Genomic DNA, 18,525 nt, shown 5'->3' with positions numbered 1-18,525 from the left:
CCCTGGGAGGCTAGCCACCTTCATTAATCGGCCTTGTCGCGCATGCCACCAAGAAGGGGGATTAGATCTGCACAGGGGGCTCTCCCAGGCACCCAGATCCTGTTACGCTCGCCAACAGCTTTGCTACATGCTTTTCTGGCGTGGGCCAGTTTGGTTCTTCCAACGTGGTGTTTTAATGAGGACACCGGTTTTGCAAGAGTCACTGAGTCCTGCAGGACTTTTGAAGGAAAGCTGTGTCCTTTGGTGTGATTGGCCAGCAAAAGGCTTTTACCCAAGTCTAACCGCATTTTCCTCTTCGTCATCAGTGTCTGGTCTATCAGGAGGAAGAGGCAGAAGTCAAGGAGTCAACGGCACTGGCAGCAAAGGGCCAAAACCCCAGTGCTTCTGCAGTAAGTTGTGCCTATTGTGGCACCTCCCAGCCTGCTATGGTATTTCAAACTCGACAAGGGAACTAACTGCCCATCCCTGCGCCCATGGAAGTCACTGGGGAGTTCTGCCATTGACTTCCAAGGGAGATGGGGCATATCCTAAAAGAATAAAAGTTACGGGGAGACCTCTTGGGCTTTCCTATTTGAATGCCATTTCCCACTCTGTAAGTGAATGGAGGAGGCCTCCTGCTGCAGTTTGAGTCCAACATCACAGGGACAAGAGAGGTTCACACTGAGAGAGCCAGATGTAGGGAGTGCATCTCTCATGTGACCTTTGTCCTGCCGCATGGCCCTACTCTTGCTGTCTCCTAAGCAATGCTGCACGTGATGTAATGGCAATCATGGTCTTGGCTGAATGTACTTAAGAGAATGTGATGAGAAGCAAGGTGTCTGCGAGTTTTCTCTCTTGCTTTGTGGTACCCAATCCTTTTCCTGGGCTTTGAATGTTGTGTGTAGGGTTTGTTAATTTGGTTTTGGTTTCAGCAGGGTGTTGGATTAAGAGATGGACAATAGCTGGAATGCTTCTTTTTATACCTGACACAGAGATCAGGAATAAAAACTGGTTCTTACATTGAACAGCTTTGGTTTGGTTAATTGCTTTGCCAGATGGTGCTTCGATCTCAGAGGCCAAATTCTGCTCTCAGTTCCTCCAGGGTGACTCCAGTGATTTCTGTGTTACTCTGCTGTCACCAAGAGGCGTTTATCATCCTTCAGCTTGGAGTCGAAGGTCTGATGCTGCTCTGGAGGCAACTCAAGGCTCAGATCAAACACTGCTCTGCCAATGCGGGGAAATTTGGATGCTGGTCCAAACCAAAACACCACATCCAGGCTCCCCTCTTTCTCAAACGTTGGTTGGGTCCTGATCCCACCCCAGGGGCTCAGTTAATTTCTATTTGTGTTTGATCACCTGCAGCGGGTTGATTGGAAGAAAACCGCCAGCCTCCATTTGTAGAGAGTGGCTTTTCTGCTTAGTTGCTGGCAAAAACAATCTGCAATCTGAATTTCCTTCTCTGCTTACTTTTGACCTTTTCAGAAATGCAGCTGATATTGGCTCCTGCCACCTCTCTAGCACTCCCCAAGGCAACAAGGCTGACTGGGTTGTATTTATTTATTTATTTATTGGTATTCAGCTTCACTCTGTGCAGCCTGAAGATCTCAGCAGGACTTCTCACAGCTGCGGAAACTGAGTTTATTAACAAGCTGCTGGGCAGACACCACCTGAACAGCCCACATGTTGCTCTGAAGTGCGTCAGGACCTAGCAGTCAGCAGCCAGCAACATGCCCTTAGTCATCCCAAGAGACGTCAGTATTTCCTCACCGTGATCCTCATTTTACAGAGATGAAATTGAGGTGCCTTGGTTCATGCAGGGAGTCAGTTCCCTGTTGCCTCTCTTTCTTCCCACACTGTAATTTATAAAAACCCAATGAAGCTTTTAAACTGAAGATCAAAGCTAAATAAAAACCAAAGCACTGAAATTCTGTGGACAAATGCCCCGGCTCCATTCCCTGTCCACTGGCTTTTTCTCATTCTAAATTTAGCCTTCAGCCCCCCAGAAAGCCTCTGGCGGAGGGGGCAGTTCTTTCCTCAAAGCACAGACTCAGAGAGAGTGGGTTTCTAAGCTGCTCCAAAACAGACCGTGGCCAAGCCAGCATCTGAAAGAGAGAAGCATAAAATTGCAGCTTCAGTGTGTGGATAAAGAGCTAACAAAACAAGCTAGAGCTCTGTGAAGTTAGAAAAACACCTCTGTGCTGGGTGCAATAAGCTGCAATGGAAGGTGCGGAGAGGAAGAGTGTGAAAACTTTTCAGCTAAAGAAGTGCAGGGTGGGTGGTGGCAGCCCAGGGAGAGTTCAGAATGCAATTCCTTCTTGAGAACAGAATGGTTTTCCAGACAGAGAGCGTGAGTGATGGAGTTCATGGGGGAGATAAGTGCATAAAAGATTTCAAGTACGTAAAAGGGTGTTACAAGGAGGAGGGAGAAGAATTGTTCTTCTTAACCTCTGAGGACAGGACAAGAAGCAATGGGCTTAAATTGCAGCAAGGGAGGTTTAGGTTGGACATTAGGAAAAACTTCCTAACTGTCAGAGTGGTTAAGCACTGGAATAAATTGCCTAGAGAGATTGTGGAATCTCCATCATTGGAGATTTTTAAGAGCAGGGTAGACAAACACCTGTAAGGGATGGTCTAGATCAGGGGCAGGCAAACTTTTTGGCCTGAGGGCCACATCAGGTTTCAGAAATTGTATGGAGGGCCGGTTAGGGAGGCTGTGCCTCCCCAAACAGCCAGGCGTGGCCTGGCCCCTGCCCCCTATCTCCTCCCCCCACTTCTCGCCCCCTGACGCCCCCCCCCCAGACTATTGCCCCATCCAACCCCCCCTGTTCCCTGACGGCCCCACCGGGACCCCTACCCCATCCACACACCCTGTCCCCTGACTGCCCCCAATCAACCCCCCTGTTCCCCGCCCTCTGACTGCTGACCCCTATCCACACTTCCACCCCCTGACCACCACCCCAAACTCCCCTGTCCTCTATTCAACGCTCCCTGCCCCCTTACCGCGCTGCCTGGAGCACTGGCGGCTGGCGGCACAGACAGGCCAGGCTGTGCAGCTGCACTGCCCAGGAGCTCGCTGCCCACAGCATTGCGTACGGTGAGCTGCGGCTGCGGGGGAGGGGGAACAGCAGGGGAGGGGCGGGGGGCTAGCCTCCTGGGCCAGGAGCTCAGGGCCGGGCAGGAGGGTCCCGCAAGCCATAGTTTGCCCACCTCTGGTCTAGATAATACTTGGTCCTGCCATGAGTGCAGGGGACTGGACGAGATGACCTCTCGAGGTCCCGTCCAGTCCTATGATTCTGTGATAACTGCCGTTCTTGGGCATGCAAGTAGATTTGCTGGACGATGGCCCGCATTCTGGAAGAGAGGCCGTCGAGGTCAATGTCGGGTGCTGTGTCTGTGCATCTGTGCATGTTTGCATGCACGCGCCTGGGCAGCAATCAGCAAAAGCAAAGCAAGCAGCTTCCTGGGCTCCTAATCTTTGGGAAAACCTGACTCCATGTGAAAGCTCCGCAACACACAGGTAGTCTTATTTCTGTGCCTGGTTGCCACGGTGATGGGCAACTTTATATCAATACCTAAAATAGATGGATTGATCAGATCTCCCTCTCCAGCAGCGGAAGCAGATAAAAGGAAGCAACTTGCCAGCAGAGCACAAACACATACATACACAGAGCAAAGGAGTGGAAGCAGGAAACAATTCATGGGCTGAGTTTTCAATCCTGCTGGTATTTAAGGAACTTTGAACATTGTAAGGCTGACTGTATACACATGGGCACACAGGTATGTATCCTCACAGTCCAGGCACCCTGAACTCCACGCAGATCCATGTTTTCCCCATGGTATTTAGCAGAAAAGTTCCCTGGGAAAACAATCACATTCCCCAACTGCAAAGTGAATTAAATATACACGTTGAATAAAGAAACAGGCCTGCTCTGTCAGGGGTCCGAGTGATTTCTGATCCCTTCCACAGCATCTCACTCATTCATTTTGAACTCTCTTGCACCCCATGTGTGCGCATGTACACCCATACCCAGCCAGCCTACTGTCATCTAGCCCCGCACCCCCCTCTGGGTATTGCAGACAGACACTGGGAGCCTGGATTTGTCTTAGACACAGTAAACTCAGACACTTCTACACAAGCACCATTTTCTAAGTCACATCACTTGAGCAATGTGACCATTATCCTTGTTTGTTTGATGGCTAACGCTACGCTTAGTGCTGTATGAGACAAAAATAAAAAGGATGTCTGCCCAAAGAGGCTACGCCAGGAAATCCAGAGCGTAAGTGACTTCAGGTTCTTTTCTTTTTGTGACCGTTACTGTTATTATGAACATGCAACTGGTGGGCGTGGCAGAAGAAATGAGTTATTAACAGGGACCTGAATAAGAAGAGGGTGGCGTTTTTGTGAACCAGGCCTGGGAGGTCATTCTCTACCTTGGGGACAACATGGAGAGGGGAATGGAAGAGGGAAGTCCAGGCTGGCATCGTTGGAAGAGCGTGGTGGGAAGGCAAATTGAAAAAAACCATACAACAGGAGGATAGCATGAGTGGATAGAATCATAAGACTATAAGGGACCTCGAGAGGTCATCTCATCCGGTCCCCTGCACTCATGGCAGGACTAAGTATCTTCACAGCTGGAGCTGTGAACATCAGTCGTGGCTCAGTATTTCCAGCAGCCTGAGGGACGTAGATCTAGGGGTTTGGGCTCATTACAGAGGTCGCTGGCCTATCAGAACACCGCTCCATTCCTGAAATGGAGTAGGGCTGCTCGGCGGGCTGGGGGCTGGGATCTTGCACTGAGAGAACAACCAAACATTCCGGCAGAGGGAATGGCCAGGGTAGCCTCATGGGGCCTTCCCACACCCACCTGGGGAGTCCCCCGGTTCTGCAGACAGAAACAGCAGTTGCGACCAGGTAGTTGTAGTGCTCGGGTCAGCCTGCACTGTTTCTGTGATCTCTTGTAACTCTGGCTCAGACTCTTACCTACCCTCCTCCCCAGGGTAACTCCGCTGTGTTTTAATGCCCTGGGTCTCCCCGTGACCGCTGCCCTGGGTTTTTGGACAGTGACATTACCGCTGTGTCTGGCCCGTCTCTCGCTGTCGGTGAGCATTGCATCATTAGCGGGAGATGCTGCGCCTTGATTTGAGAGCCCCGCCGACAGAAAGAGGAGTGACTGCATCGTTGCTGGGTTTGGCTTCAGGCCGCGCTACCAGCTAATCTCAGTCGGTTACCCTCCAAACACAACCTGGACAGGTGGCTGCTTGTTTCAAAATGATGCTTTCCCCGTGCGGCCTCTGTGCCTGTGTTGTTTCAGTTTGTGACCCTGGGACAAAGAGCCCGTGGTCAGCACCAGCCAGCCGGAAACTGGTAGGGAGCAGCAGGGAGACCAGCATGCCCTCCGCTTCACGGCACATTGAAAGCTAAGGGCCCAGCCCCACTAGGGGTCATTTGGAGACCAGCGTGTCTGTTCTATCCCGTAGGTGGCAGCAGTGCGCTTCTATTCCAGCCGTCAGCCTCCGCACCCGCTGCCCGGTGCCGCGTATTGCCCCGTGGCAAAGTAGGGTGACTAGATAGCAAGTGTGAAAACCAGGGATTGGGGGGTAATAGGGTCCTATGTAAGACAAAGCCCCTAATGTCGGGACTCACCCTATGGCAAAGGGCTAGGGGCTTTCACTTCCCCAATCAGTGAACACGGGGGGGTGTGAGGGAGTTCGTTTTATCTGCTCTTCTCTTGCCTGTAATTTCTTCCCATCCCACACCTGGCTGGGTGCTTGGTGAGCGCTGTCTGCGTGTGCAGGGGGCGGGCCAGGAGTGCGACACTGGAAGCCACGCTGGGGCGGGTAGACGCTCACCACGCCCTTAACATGTTCAGCCCTGCTGCACCTGGCGGAAAGGTCCCAGCACTGAGGATCCAGGAGGAGCGCGCGGGAGCTAGTGTCTGGGACAGGGCAACTCTTCCCTGGGGCCAGGGGAAGCCAGGCTGCCTCCAAACAAACATTGAATCCACTCTGCTGTCCAGGCAGATCGCAGCTGGATCAGCCTGGCTGGGGATGTGGGGACAGCTGGCTGGGTTGTTGTGGGTCCATGCTGGCGTATAGTGGCCTGGGTCACCCCGGGTCACTGATCCAGCCAAAAACCAGAGAGATGCAAGGTGGACCTAACATGACCCAGTCACTGCTGAGGGGCAGGCATGTGGCCTTGCAGGACACAGCACTTCCTGACAGGCAGAGAGCCTGACACCAGCCATTTCCCTGCCCTTTCTGGCCTTGATCTTCTAGCGCTGGTGCCCTCAGGGCTGGGGTCCCCCCAGTGGAAATAAATCCCAGGGGTTTATGCTGGGTCAGCTTCCAAGCTGGCAAACGGTGGCCCTGAGGGAGTGCGGGCGTAGCAGGCCCTGTAGGCTCTGCCTCCCGCCATGGCCAGCCTGCAAAGGGGCTGATACCCTTCCCCAGCTGGCCAGCTCAGGCCATTGCCCCGGGACCCGCTCTGCTGTCCGGAATTAAAACACGCTGCCCCCAGGCCCTTTGAAGGCCGTGGCCAGGTTATAAAGCTGTGTCCCAACAAGCCAGCCGATTACCGGTCCCAAGCAATGAAATGCCATTGCAGGTAAAGCACGGGCCGAGCCTCTACCTGAGCCCTCGTCGGGCTCTCTCTGCTCCTAAGGAAGAGTCTCAATACCGGCCCGCCCCAAAGGAGTAGCTGGCAGGTCCCCAGTGAGGAAATCCTGCCTCAGTGCTGGGGGCAGGCACCCCCATTAGCAGCCAGGCTCCTTCCTTTTCTGGAGAAGGTGATTGTGGTTGGAACAGCTCTGGCGCCATCTAGAGTCCCCTGGTTTCTATGGCCCCTTGCCGGCTGCTTTCAGGCGTGGATACGGTGAATGGCTCCTCTGGTCCCTCTGGCGGACCATTTTCTAGCAACTGCCGGAGGTCGGGGGCCCATCATGACCCTATAGCACTACCAGCCACCTTTGAAACTGCTGACCACGAGGTGTGGGTCAGTTGACAGCAGATGCTGGCAGGGTGCCACCCAGTGGCTTCATTCTTGGCTCTCTGGGGACCGCAATGGGTGATGCTGGGCGATTGCCTGGCCACCGCATGAGGTCGGCGCGTGGAGCCCTGCAGGGTTCTGATCTGTCCCACTCCCCATGCCCCCCAGGCACCGTGTGTGCGTGGCCATGCAGGGAGACTGCCAGGTATTCTGCCAGGCCCAACGGTATGTCTTCTCTTCGGGCACAGTCTGTGCCACCTTGCTTCTGCCCCAGTGCCTGACTGAGAAGTGGAGATGAGCCTCTGGAGGATTTGCTAGGGGCTGTGTCTGTCTGTCCTCTCTACTGAGGGTATTTGACCATCCTTGTTAAAGAAGGTCTCCAGTTAGGGCGCCTCTGTGTCCACACTTGTGGCTGGATTCCCAGGTGGAATCCGCACCCAGACATCTTTTTCTCTGTCTGTCTGGCCCAGAGCTTGTGACCTTCCCTCTCAGACGTGGATTGAAGCAGTTACTCATGGCTGTCACCTCAACATTGAAGCGCTGCTCTGCCCTGTGCCTGATGCTACTAGAGATCTTGCATCAGGACTGCTCAACCCACACCCTAGATCCTCCCAGAAAACCTCTCCCCCTCTCTTATCTCCTGAGGGGGTAACAAGTCAGCAGAGCCCTCCTAATCCTCTCCCAGTAGGGATCAATGCCTGATAACACAGTGGGCTGTTTCAGGCAAACACTGCCCACCTTGATGCCTGTTTCAAAGCTTCAGAGATACCACCATAGGGTCCTAAGGAGCAATTAGAAATATAACCCCTCACCAGCTATGGCAACTACTGTAACAGCATCATGAACTCACATTTGTAGAGACACATTTTGCCCTGTTGAATGGCAAGTATATCAGCACAGCCCCAGGCATAGACATGTATTCCCAAGGTCATGAATCCCCTTTGTGCAAATACTATGTGAATGGAGAGCATGTGCGCACTCACACACCCTCCTTCCTCCCACCCCCAACTCCTCAAACCCTTCTATATTCTTTTATTTTATATTTTTGGCATGATGCCTCTGCCATTGCTCAGCTTTCCCAGAGCAATAATAATGACTTATATTTATCTAGCGCTTATCTGCCAATAGCATTACAGGCCCTGCACCAAAACCAACACACAAGCCAATGAAAGGCAGATTAATAGGGCTCGAATTCATGCAAGATTAAAAACAGACAACAATTAAAATAAACATAAAGCACCAAAAATCAAATCAAATCAATGCCGTGCGAAGAAAGACTTTGGCAACAGAAAGGCTTTTTTGAAAACAGAACATTTAAAGCTTAGCCTAAAACAAACAGAACTGGAAATGGTAGATATTGGGGGCTGTTTGACTTTGCATTATATCTGATTGACTTTTTCTGCTTTCGGCTATTTTTTGTAATAAGCTGAAAAATGCACCATTGCATCAAATATAACGGCTATCATTTTCTTTTCCCTAAACAATAACAGTCTCGGTGACAACGCTCAGTTATAAATTGTAAAGCTATCATGCTGGGTTTTTGAGCAAGTAAAGCAGTGCAATTACATGTGCAAAATAAATGCCTAATTTGCACACATAGTTACCAAGATTGCCTGGGCAAATTGGGTATCTGCATGCCTTACTTGCCTGCAGATCTGGTTGATTATGTTTCAAATTCAGCAAACACTCACTCGCCAGCAAAACACTTAAGTACCTGCTTAACTTTAGGCACGTGCTTTGGTTCCAGTCACTTCAGTGGAGTTTAAGCATGCTGAACGATTTGCTGAATAGGGATGGACATAAGTGTGTACTTAAGGGCTTTGTTGGATCAAGGTCTGTTGGTACCTGGAAGACATTCCCCAGCAGATTAGACACCAGATCAAATTTAAGGTTTGAATACCTAGACTTAAATTAAACAGGTCTCCACAGGAAATGACAATTCCATACTTTACCTAAACAAAACCACTTTCTTTTCATCTGTATTATCCTTCTTGTAAAGGAATTTGTACACATGCAAAAGCAGTGGGGAATGCAAGGCAGCAGGAAATAATATAACAAACTGACAGGTAAGAAACAATAAAGTCAATATTACAGTATCACATGACAGAACAGGAGAGCCCTCCAATCCCCGCAATGCATAGCATGCATCTGTACCAGACAGGTAATTCTCTTTGGTGGTAAACATTTATATATAAGGAGAATCTCCTCTGGGGAAAAAGCCAATCCCTACTCGCAATCATTTTAAGGTATTTCTTATCAGATGGTGCACACACTGGAAAACCCAAAAGGCAGAAGCACGCATGAAGCATGTGCAAATCCACCGTCACCAACAAAAATACTAAATGCAGATCCTAAATGCAGATATTGATTTTCTTTAGAGTTCTTGAATACAAGGACAGCTGCAGTTGTGTATCTAAATAACCAGAGCGTGGGGCAGGCTTTAATGCTTTTCACCCATAAGCAGATCTCAAAGCCCTTTACAAAGTGAGTGAGCAACATTCTCACCATCTCACAGATGGGGGAACTGACAGGCCAGAGCTAGAGTTTGTGTGGAAAAGCTCCAGCTGCACTTTAATGATCCGATCCAAGTTACACCGTGAAGCACTCATTCCCCTGAAAGACAAAATGTATTCACAGAAGGGCAGCGGAAGGGCTGGCTTCCCCCACATCACTTGCCAACCGATCTGAAACACAGGAGTATCCTCTACACTGATGACTGAAAATGAACATGTGCAGGGTCAACCAAATTCACCAGCCATCGTAGCAGAGCGTAGTCAAGTGGAGAGTCGAACACATTTTGCTACCATACAGCCAAACCTCAGTGGCGCCAGCCATAACAATGACAGAACCATATTAAAACATGAGCTTGGAGACAGTCCCCTGAGAACCCTGGGCTCAGGTCTTCAGAATTGCTCATGCCCCTTTCATGCACACCACATCTGAGACATGTGAGCAACTGTGGGGGTTGTGCTCCAATAACCACCCATGAGCTGTCAGCAAGGTCGGAATGTGGAATTTACTGCTTGAGCTAAAGGAATAATTCTGTTACCCAGTAGCAGTAGTAGGCTGTCATCCTCCAGTACTGTAGCCACTGGAGAGAGAAGTAGCACACATTTTGCTAATGCAATACACACTCACTCTTAAGCATGTGCATGCAGAAACTTTGGCTTTGATGTGCCTGGCATCCAGTGCTCCTGGGCACGTCGGGTGCACACAGAAGTGCCTATTCATGCTTTCATGCACATTATTTTTATTTTATTTATCTATTTGCATCATGGTAGCACTGAGTGGCCTCAGTCCGGGAGTGGGTCTCACTGTGTGAGGTCTCCACATACAGATACCTAGAGGGCTTGCAGTCACTTTCTGATGGCCAACACAGCCATTTCTGTAATGCAGCCACAGCCTGACAGTGAATCCACTGAATGATTCCGATGAAGTGAGCTGTAGTTCACGAAAGCTTATGCTCAAATAAATTTGTTAGTCTCTAAGGTGCCACAAGTCCTCCTGTTCTTTTTAGTGAGTCTCAGTCTCTCTTTTCTCTTCTTTCAGGGCTGTGACTCTGGTGGTTCCATCCTAGTCCTGAGTAGGCTTTTCTCCACATCACAGAACTGCAACCCGATTCTGCATACCCGGGGCCCTTCCCCTAGATCCAGACTGGAGCATTACAACACTGGAGTGAGGGCATTGCTGCTGGAACTGCGGCAGGGCACCTCGCATGGCTGCAGCTCACGCTGTGCTGGGATCCTGTCAGTTGCATCTGTTCATCAGCAACAACCTTCCAAAGGATCAAGCTGCACCATCCTCCACTTCAGCAATGGGAGCAGTCACGCCGGTTCAGTGCTGATAGGATGGCTCCATTCTCCTTTACTCACGGCACAATGGAAAGAGGCTTGATAGACATCCATAATGGAGACTAGCCTCCCCAGGGGATTTTACTGGCCTATCTGTCTTAGGGACATGAAACTCCTTGGAATGGATTTCACCGGAAGCCTTACAAGTTATAATGTCCTTGCTGGTATTTCCAGGCCTAATCAATCTCGATTCCTTGCTAATGAACTCAGAATGGTGCCGGGATGGATCAGATGCCATTCAGGACGAGATTGATAATATCATTAAGACTTCCTCAAAGGTCCTTTCTTTTTTACCTTGTTAATGAAGCTGGTGCAGGGGAGTCCACCACGCAGAATGCATAATGAGGCTTGGCCTGCTGAAGAGGGACCCTGCTGTTAATGGGACACAGAGTGGTTTCAGACTCATCAACCTGTCTGCGTGGCAGGGATAACGGGCAAGCCTTGCCCGGGTGGCTGAACGGAATAGTTTTTTCACAGGGGTGGAGTGGAGCAGGATCTGAAAGGGGAAGTGGCTGAATCTTTTGCTCTGTACACAATACAGCAACATGAAGCAGCCACACGACACAGAACTGCATTTACTAAACAGATACAAACCTGGAAGGCCAGGTTAGGTACGCACTGTTCTCTGGCTGCTTTCTGGAGGCCTCTAAAACCACAGAACCTGGTGAACTCCACTGGATGGCTCACAAACTATTTAAAACAATACTACCCTATTCCTAGTCGCTACAGAGGCACCCATAGGCATCTTACTGTTCTGCTTACAGACCTTAGGCCAGGAGGAATCTTGCTTATCAATGGGGATTTCTCTCAGCCAGGATTAAATTATGCCTCACCCTGTGTGGTGGTGTAAGGATGGAAGTGGGTAAAGAAAGTTTGGCTCTTTGCTTTGCAGCGTTCTGGTTGGACCCTACAGAATCTTGGCTCTTGCACTCCTGATGCACAAAACCACAGGGAATGAGGCCCTGATCCTGCGACGGGATGCAGGCAGCCAGAGCCCTGTGGCAAAGCAGGACCCCCTGAATCATGATGACAGCCAGCGAAGAATGCAGTGTTGACTGCCCCTCACATGGCAGAGAGAGGACTGTCTGTAATAAACAAAAAGAGGATTCTTTATTGAGGTCACTGACCATGGGCAGGGCCCTCTAGTTCCTTCTAGCTAGATTCCCCAAAGAGAAGGGTGGGAGCAGGGACAAAGTGTTCACCCCCCCTCCAACTCCCATGCACACCTTCACCAGCCAGTGTGGAAGGGTGGGCAATGGACTGCTAGCCCCTCAAGTCTTCCTTGGCTGCCATGCCTCTGGGAGCAGCAGCCAGCATACAGAGTAGCCTGATCCCCAACATGAACAAGTCCTAAACCCAGAGGTCTGAATCCTCTGTTGTACTGAGCCAATGCACAGTGCAATTTAGTGGGTGAGAAATGGTGGTTTTGCTTCCTGTGCAGGCTACAAAACAGCCCACGCAAATCAGAGCTGCCTCAGGGCTGCTCCAGCTAAAGCCAGCAGGAACAATCCCTAGGATTGTTTTGCTGGTCCAGGATCACTGGAGCTACACAATGGCTCCACCTCCTCCCATCCCGATGCACTTCCTTCCCACCCTCCCAACATGTGCCTACGGGAGTGCGGAGAGGACGTGACATGAAATATTCCAAATTAGGATTCTCCCCCCCACCAGTAGAATCTCAGCCACCTATTTAAGAATCTCTTTGCACTGCTCAAGTAGCCAAGGAACCAGCCCACAGTCTTGTTTTCGGAAGGGGTGTGGGCAAAATGGAGGAGCTCATAGAAATTAGGGACCAAGTGTTTGGGAGGTTTTAAGCTATCTTGATAGTTTGGGAATAAAAATTCCAGTAGATGTGGATGGTGAATTAATGGGCACTAAGTAAGGGGGAAAGTTTCCTTAATTGGAATGCATCGAAGCAGGGATAATTGTTTCATCGAGGTTGGGAGTTTTTTTTTAAAGGAGTTCCTTCAATTTTAGACTCTCATTTTCAGCTCCTAATTGACCATGCTGAGAGATTTCTCCTTTGAACCATTCTAATGAGACTCCCAGAAAGTTAGCAGGTTTGAAGAATGAAGTCGCATGAATAGGAATGAGAGGGGGTCAGGACCGGGAGAGCTCAGCATTCTAGCTAGAGATTTCCATCCAGGTAAACTATAATCAATACACACAGATCAAAACAGGCATCTTTGGGGAGATCTTGATTTTACTGGGACTGCTCTCAGGGCAACATAGGACTTACAGTGAGTCCGGGGGAAACTGAGGGGAATCTGGCATTTCATCTTTACCACCTGCCCTGAGAAATTTCACAGTCACTTAAAAAATGTAAAATAGGATCTGGAAGTCCAGTGGGAAGTATTTGAAATAAGTAATTCAACTGGGTGGCCATTTATGGGGAGCGTGGTCTCAGCCCCGCCTGTGACATGCCTAATTTGCCTTCCCAGATGGGGAAAATGGGTCATGTAGCTCTATCAGACATCTGGGATAACTGCTCGAGAAAGCTGTCAGAAGCAGAAGGCTCCTGCAGGACACCCCTGAGACCCTGGGGGAGCAAAGACTTCAGCAGGTAGGACTGGCAGTAGCTTGAAAGACTCCAGGCAGGAGGTCATGGGAGGGGCTTGGTGAAGAGTGGGATGGGATGAATATATAAACTTTGAGGACTTTATTATGAATGGTCTGTGATAATAAACCAGGGTATTATTGGCCAAGGGAAAAGCCTGTGTGGAGTTCTTAAGGAGGCCTGGGGAGAGGGAAACTGAGGCAGGGATGCCTCAGGCTACAAGGGAGTACTCTGGCAGCAGGGATCCTGTTACATCAGTCTAGGAAAGACTTTTGTTTGGGGCAAATTCACCCTGTGCAGAGGGCCAACAGAAGGCCTCTTCATCAGTTAAGTTCCAGTTAAGCCCTCATGATAGCATGTATTTTGCCTGTTAAAAGACTTAATCCTAGTTCTCCAGGAAAGAATCAAAGACATCCAGCCTCGTGAGGCTTTACTTATTTGGGGGGGAGGGGGGAGCAGAAATTTAATTCACATAATTCCTCTCATTCTGGAGACAGGAATACTCCTGAATCAGTAATCAGTGAGCCCTGGATCTGGCCCACAGGGCAGGAACAAACAGGGGCCTCTGATGATGAGAGAGAGAAAGCAACTCCATTTTACCTAGACTAATTCTAAACCTGGCTAAGAAGTCAGAGGTTCCATGTGCCCTTATGATGCCTGGCCGAGATAAGGGGACTGTGGTGAATGTGTCATCACAGTGCTGTGCTATTTCAAGAGCTATCTGTGATTTACAGTAAAACCTGAAATTTTCCTGGTGTAACTAGGTCAATGGCTCTCAAGTAAGGGTAAAGAAAAGGTAAAAGAGGGGAACCCTGTCTAGCACTTCCAACTAGCACAAGCCACTTGACTAGCACCCATTGATATTTATATTGCTTTTCGGTTTGTGATATATAATCCACTGAATAAATTGTGGGCCCAGGCTTGTATCCTTAACTGCCATAAAGAGGTATGACCACTTCATCCTGCTTCCAGAAGAGGAGCTCTTTGTGGGAGGAGCTGGTTAATCTGGATACACTAGCCCCAAGAGAGGGTAAATATTGTTCTTTAAGATGCTGGATGTAAGTGGTCTATTCTTGGAGTTCAGAGGGAATCTGAGGCCAGGGGCCGGCAGGGCCATCTTAGGCCATAAGGGGCCACACTGGGACAATAGCTGCCTACACCCACATTCTCAGAATTGTGCCCAGCTGTATGTGCAAACATACACATGAATCTGCAGGCCAATGTTTATATTCAGTTACTGATTTGCATACAACTGTAGCAAAGTTTTGCCTGAATAAATAGACACTGAGTTTAAGTCCCACTGAAAATGTGGCCCCTTTACGATTAATCTAAATGTTTTTTTGTGGAGTTCTGTGAAAAAGCAAATCCGTTGGTTGAGATGCAGCACCGTTGCCAGTGGTCCGAGAGGCTGTCGTATGCCGGAGGCATGCACTGCGGTGGTGCGATGGGTGTGTATGTGAATGTGTGTATGTACCCTGATTCATGGTGTATATACCCAGTAAATAACACCCAGAGCTGTTTCAGAAATGCAGAGAGCGGCTTCTCCCATTCAGTCCCAGTCTCTGGGGCTTACAGCCTCCCGTGAGCTCCTGCTGGCATTTTACTCTGTGAAAAAATTAGCTTTGCCTACCGGCCTGGGTGCTCCTGCTCCCTGCCCCCGTGACTAACCAGAGCTCCAGAGGAGCAGCTGCTCCCAGTGTTCGGTTGCTGGCAGGAACTCTTGGTGCATGCCACAGGACCTCCCAACTGTCACCAAAGATAATGGAGCGCTCGCCATGCAATTCCACTACGGACCTGCACCCTGCTGTTACTGCGTGGATTCATGCCAGGGCAGGGCCAAGGCAGGCAGCAGACAGAGTGACGGAACTGCCTCCAACCTGTGAACCCTCCCTTCTCTAACCTGCCTGTAAGTTGTCATTCTAGCTACATAACAGCACACATCTTCTCAGCTGAACCACCATACCTGGAAGTGATCTTTTCAGCCAAGAGTGCCAGCAGCCAGACACCGGAGGGTGAAGTCTCAGTGGGAATCCCTGGGTGTTCTACACAGTTTCCGGGGAAGGGGGGTGGGGGTGCAGCATGGGGCCACTTGCTGAAGTCAAGGGGAGATTTATTATTGGGAGGCAATGTGACCTAGTGCCTAGAGCACTGAGACTTAGAAAACCTGGGTTCTTTCTATGCCTGGGTCTGCCACTGGTCTGCTGGATGATCTTGGGCAAGTCACTTCCCTGCCCTGTGCCTCAGTTTCCCATCTGTAAAATGTGGGGGGAGATAAATAATTTTGTTCAAATGTTTCTATGACGTATTTACCTATTGTACTTGAGACAACATTTCTCGAGGAAATATTTTCAAAATATTTCATTTTATTTCAGTAGAGAAAAATAAACTCTGCTCACTTTCACTTTTTTTTAAAAACTTTCTTCCCCTGGAAAAGGGGGAAGGGAAGTCTAGAAGTGAGGTAAAGGGGGATGTTTGTTTTGTTTCCCTCACCCAAGCCAAACAATTGTTCAGGGCCAGGGAGGGGAATCCAAATTTTTCTTTTTGAAAGATTGTCCAAAATTAAAAATAACTTCAAAGTGATTTTTTGGGTGTGTGAAAATGTTCATTTTGGTCAAAAAGACATTTTCCATTGGAAGACAAAAGTTTTTTGGAGCGCTTTTGACCAGCGGTGGTAAAAACTTTCCCACCACTAAGAGAGAGAACTGCTTCCCCAGGGTAAGGGTGGAACCCTCTTGCTTGGGACCTTCATAATTCAACTGGATGAAGCACCAGGAAACATACGGGACAAACCTGGAGTATCAGGCTGCTGGACAAGGTGTGGCAGAGCAGATCAGTGCATTTCCATCTCCAAGCTCTGTGGCATGCACAGACAGAAGAGAGTTTCTGGATGCCTTTGACACAGGGCTAAGTGTATTATGCGTTTAATGAGCACCGGGCAAAGATCACTGCATCATAAATCTTGATTAAACAACCGCACTTCCACCCACCCCCCTTGGAACAGTCAGCACTTGATTTACCGAGGCTGCCGGGAAGCTGTTGAAGGAAGCTCAACAGCACGAGCTTGGCAAACATAATTTATCCTAACAGCTTTGGCTTGATTCATTTGTAGGAGAGAGACGGGGCCGTTCGTTTCCAAACAATTATCCAAGCAAAGGGCAGGACCAGCTAACCTTCCCACCAGCCCTCCATAAGTCAGCCCTCCCCGACCTGCATATCCACGCACGCTGATGCTCGGGTAGGCCAAAGACTCCTGGCCTGCAAGGTGGGCAGAACCCACTAGGTCACGAGCCCGGAGACACAGACAGACATTATGTGGCTGACCGAGAGGCCGAGTTTTGTGAGCAGAATCACAATCCTGGCTCCCCATGGTCTATGAGGATGGAGCCCCTTGCAGACATGAATTTTCTCAGGGAAGAGGTGTTTGTTGTTTTTTGGGAGGGGCAGGGAGAAGCTGAGGAAAAACGAGTAGCATCTTCAGCATCCCCTGTTGGGATGATGTTTCGTACGTGAGTGTGTAAAAGTAAAGCTTAGAGCATCTGCCCCATTTGATAGAGGTGCCTGTGTGCTAACTATAGGGAATTCCAGATCTCTGCATTCTGGCTCTGCTTCCACTGCCCACTCTCTTTATGCCTTTTGCTGCCAACTGTAGACTTCAGGTGATATTTTAAACAAGTTGTGGCGTGCACTTACCTGGCTTGTGTGGGTAACTGAGTATGCAGTCCCAGCAATTGTGCATGTCAGGTGGGTAACTGTGAGCAGAAACTCAGGAACTGCATATGCAAATCAGATAGCTGTGCATACTATCCCAGCAATGATGTGAGTAAAACTGGTGGGCAATTGCATACTATCTTATTTGGAATTCTGTCCCTTTATCGTCTTTCATGCTCCCCATAAGCATAGAGCAGCCTCTCATTTCATATTCATCAAGCTCCATCACTTCCTAGCTTTGTAAAAATGCCTCTAACCACATCTGTCCCACAAAGCATTCCAACTGTAATGCCATGTCCCCCCTTGGGTTCTGCATTGCACCTTATCATACCAGCTTTTAGACTGTAGTTTCTTCAGGGCAAGGGTCTCTATGGATGGTCTATCTCACCTATCATACAGTGCACTGATAATGCCACATAAAGAATAAATAACACGGTGTTTTGATTTCTGGGGCCTCATTTCTCTCTTCAGGGAGGAACATTCTCCATTAACCTTCCCCTCTTTTCACTTCTCTGTTTGCATCACAGCCATTTTGCCTCCTCGCTCTATCTAAAATTAAATCTGCTCGGGTTTGGGGTTGGGTTTTTTGGTTTTTTTTTTTTTTTGCTTATATTTGCTGAGTGCATGCAAGCACAGGAAAACATCAGCATAATTCATACCACACACAATCGTCTTGGCCTCGGTTTGCAATCAAAGGCACATGCTGAGATATAAGTGCCTTTCATAAGGAGGTCTGAAGATAGCCCAGGTGCTGTTTCACAAACCATTAGTGATTCTCTCTTTGTTCTGATATCGCACTGCCTCAGCCTAAACCATGAGCAACCTCAAAGGTTTCTGAGCTGCAGCTACGACATTGCCAAGCTGCACTATGTTGATTTTTTTTTTCTTAAGGGTGATAGCAAAAAGTGACTGTGGTTGCTCCATTTGATCACTTGCTACCAGTCTCTCTAATCCCTGTGAACTGGGCCGTTGTGGTGAACAAAAACTATCGTGAGGTCTGTTGCGTGCAGGAAACACAAACTCCCTATAGCAAGAAAGTCTGATGTGAGGGACGTGGCTATATGCTTTATGATTGTGACTGCGCTGCATGGGAGTCAATGCGTGGCCAATGAAATACCCCAACGTCCTGGCCTGGGGCAGGCAGCTACCATTAGCACTGGCCTTCTGGCCTGGATGACGGAGAGAGACTTGGAAGCAGCCTGACCCTGCAGCATCACACAAAATCCGTTACGCTGTTAGCGGCGCCATTCCTTGAATGACCCATTTGTGGCTGTACAGCCAGACGTTCACTGCTCTGTTACTATTCCCACAGCAGCCACCAAGTACTGACATTCCAGTGACGTGCTTTAACCTGCAGGCAGGACCTGCCCCGGTTCCCATGAGCCCAACGGGAGTTTTGTCATTGACTAAAACTGGAAGTAGGATCAGGGCCATCCTGGTACATG

Source organism: Lepidochelys kempii, chromosome 13, assembly GCF_965140285.1.
Source record: "Lepidochelys kempii isolate rLepKem1 chromosome 13, rLepKem1.hap1, whole genome shotgun sequence".
Taxonomy (NCBI): domain Eukaryota; kingdom Metazoa; phylum Chordata; order Testudines; family Cheloniidae; genus Lepidochelys; species Lepidochelys kempii.
This window is presented reverse-complemented; position numbering follows the sequence as displayed.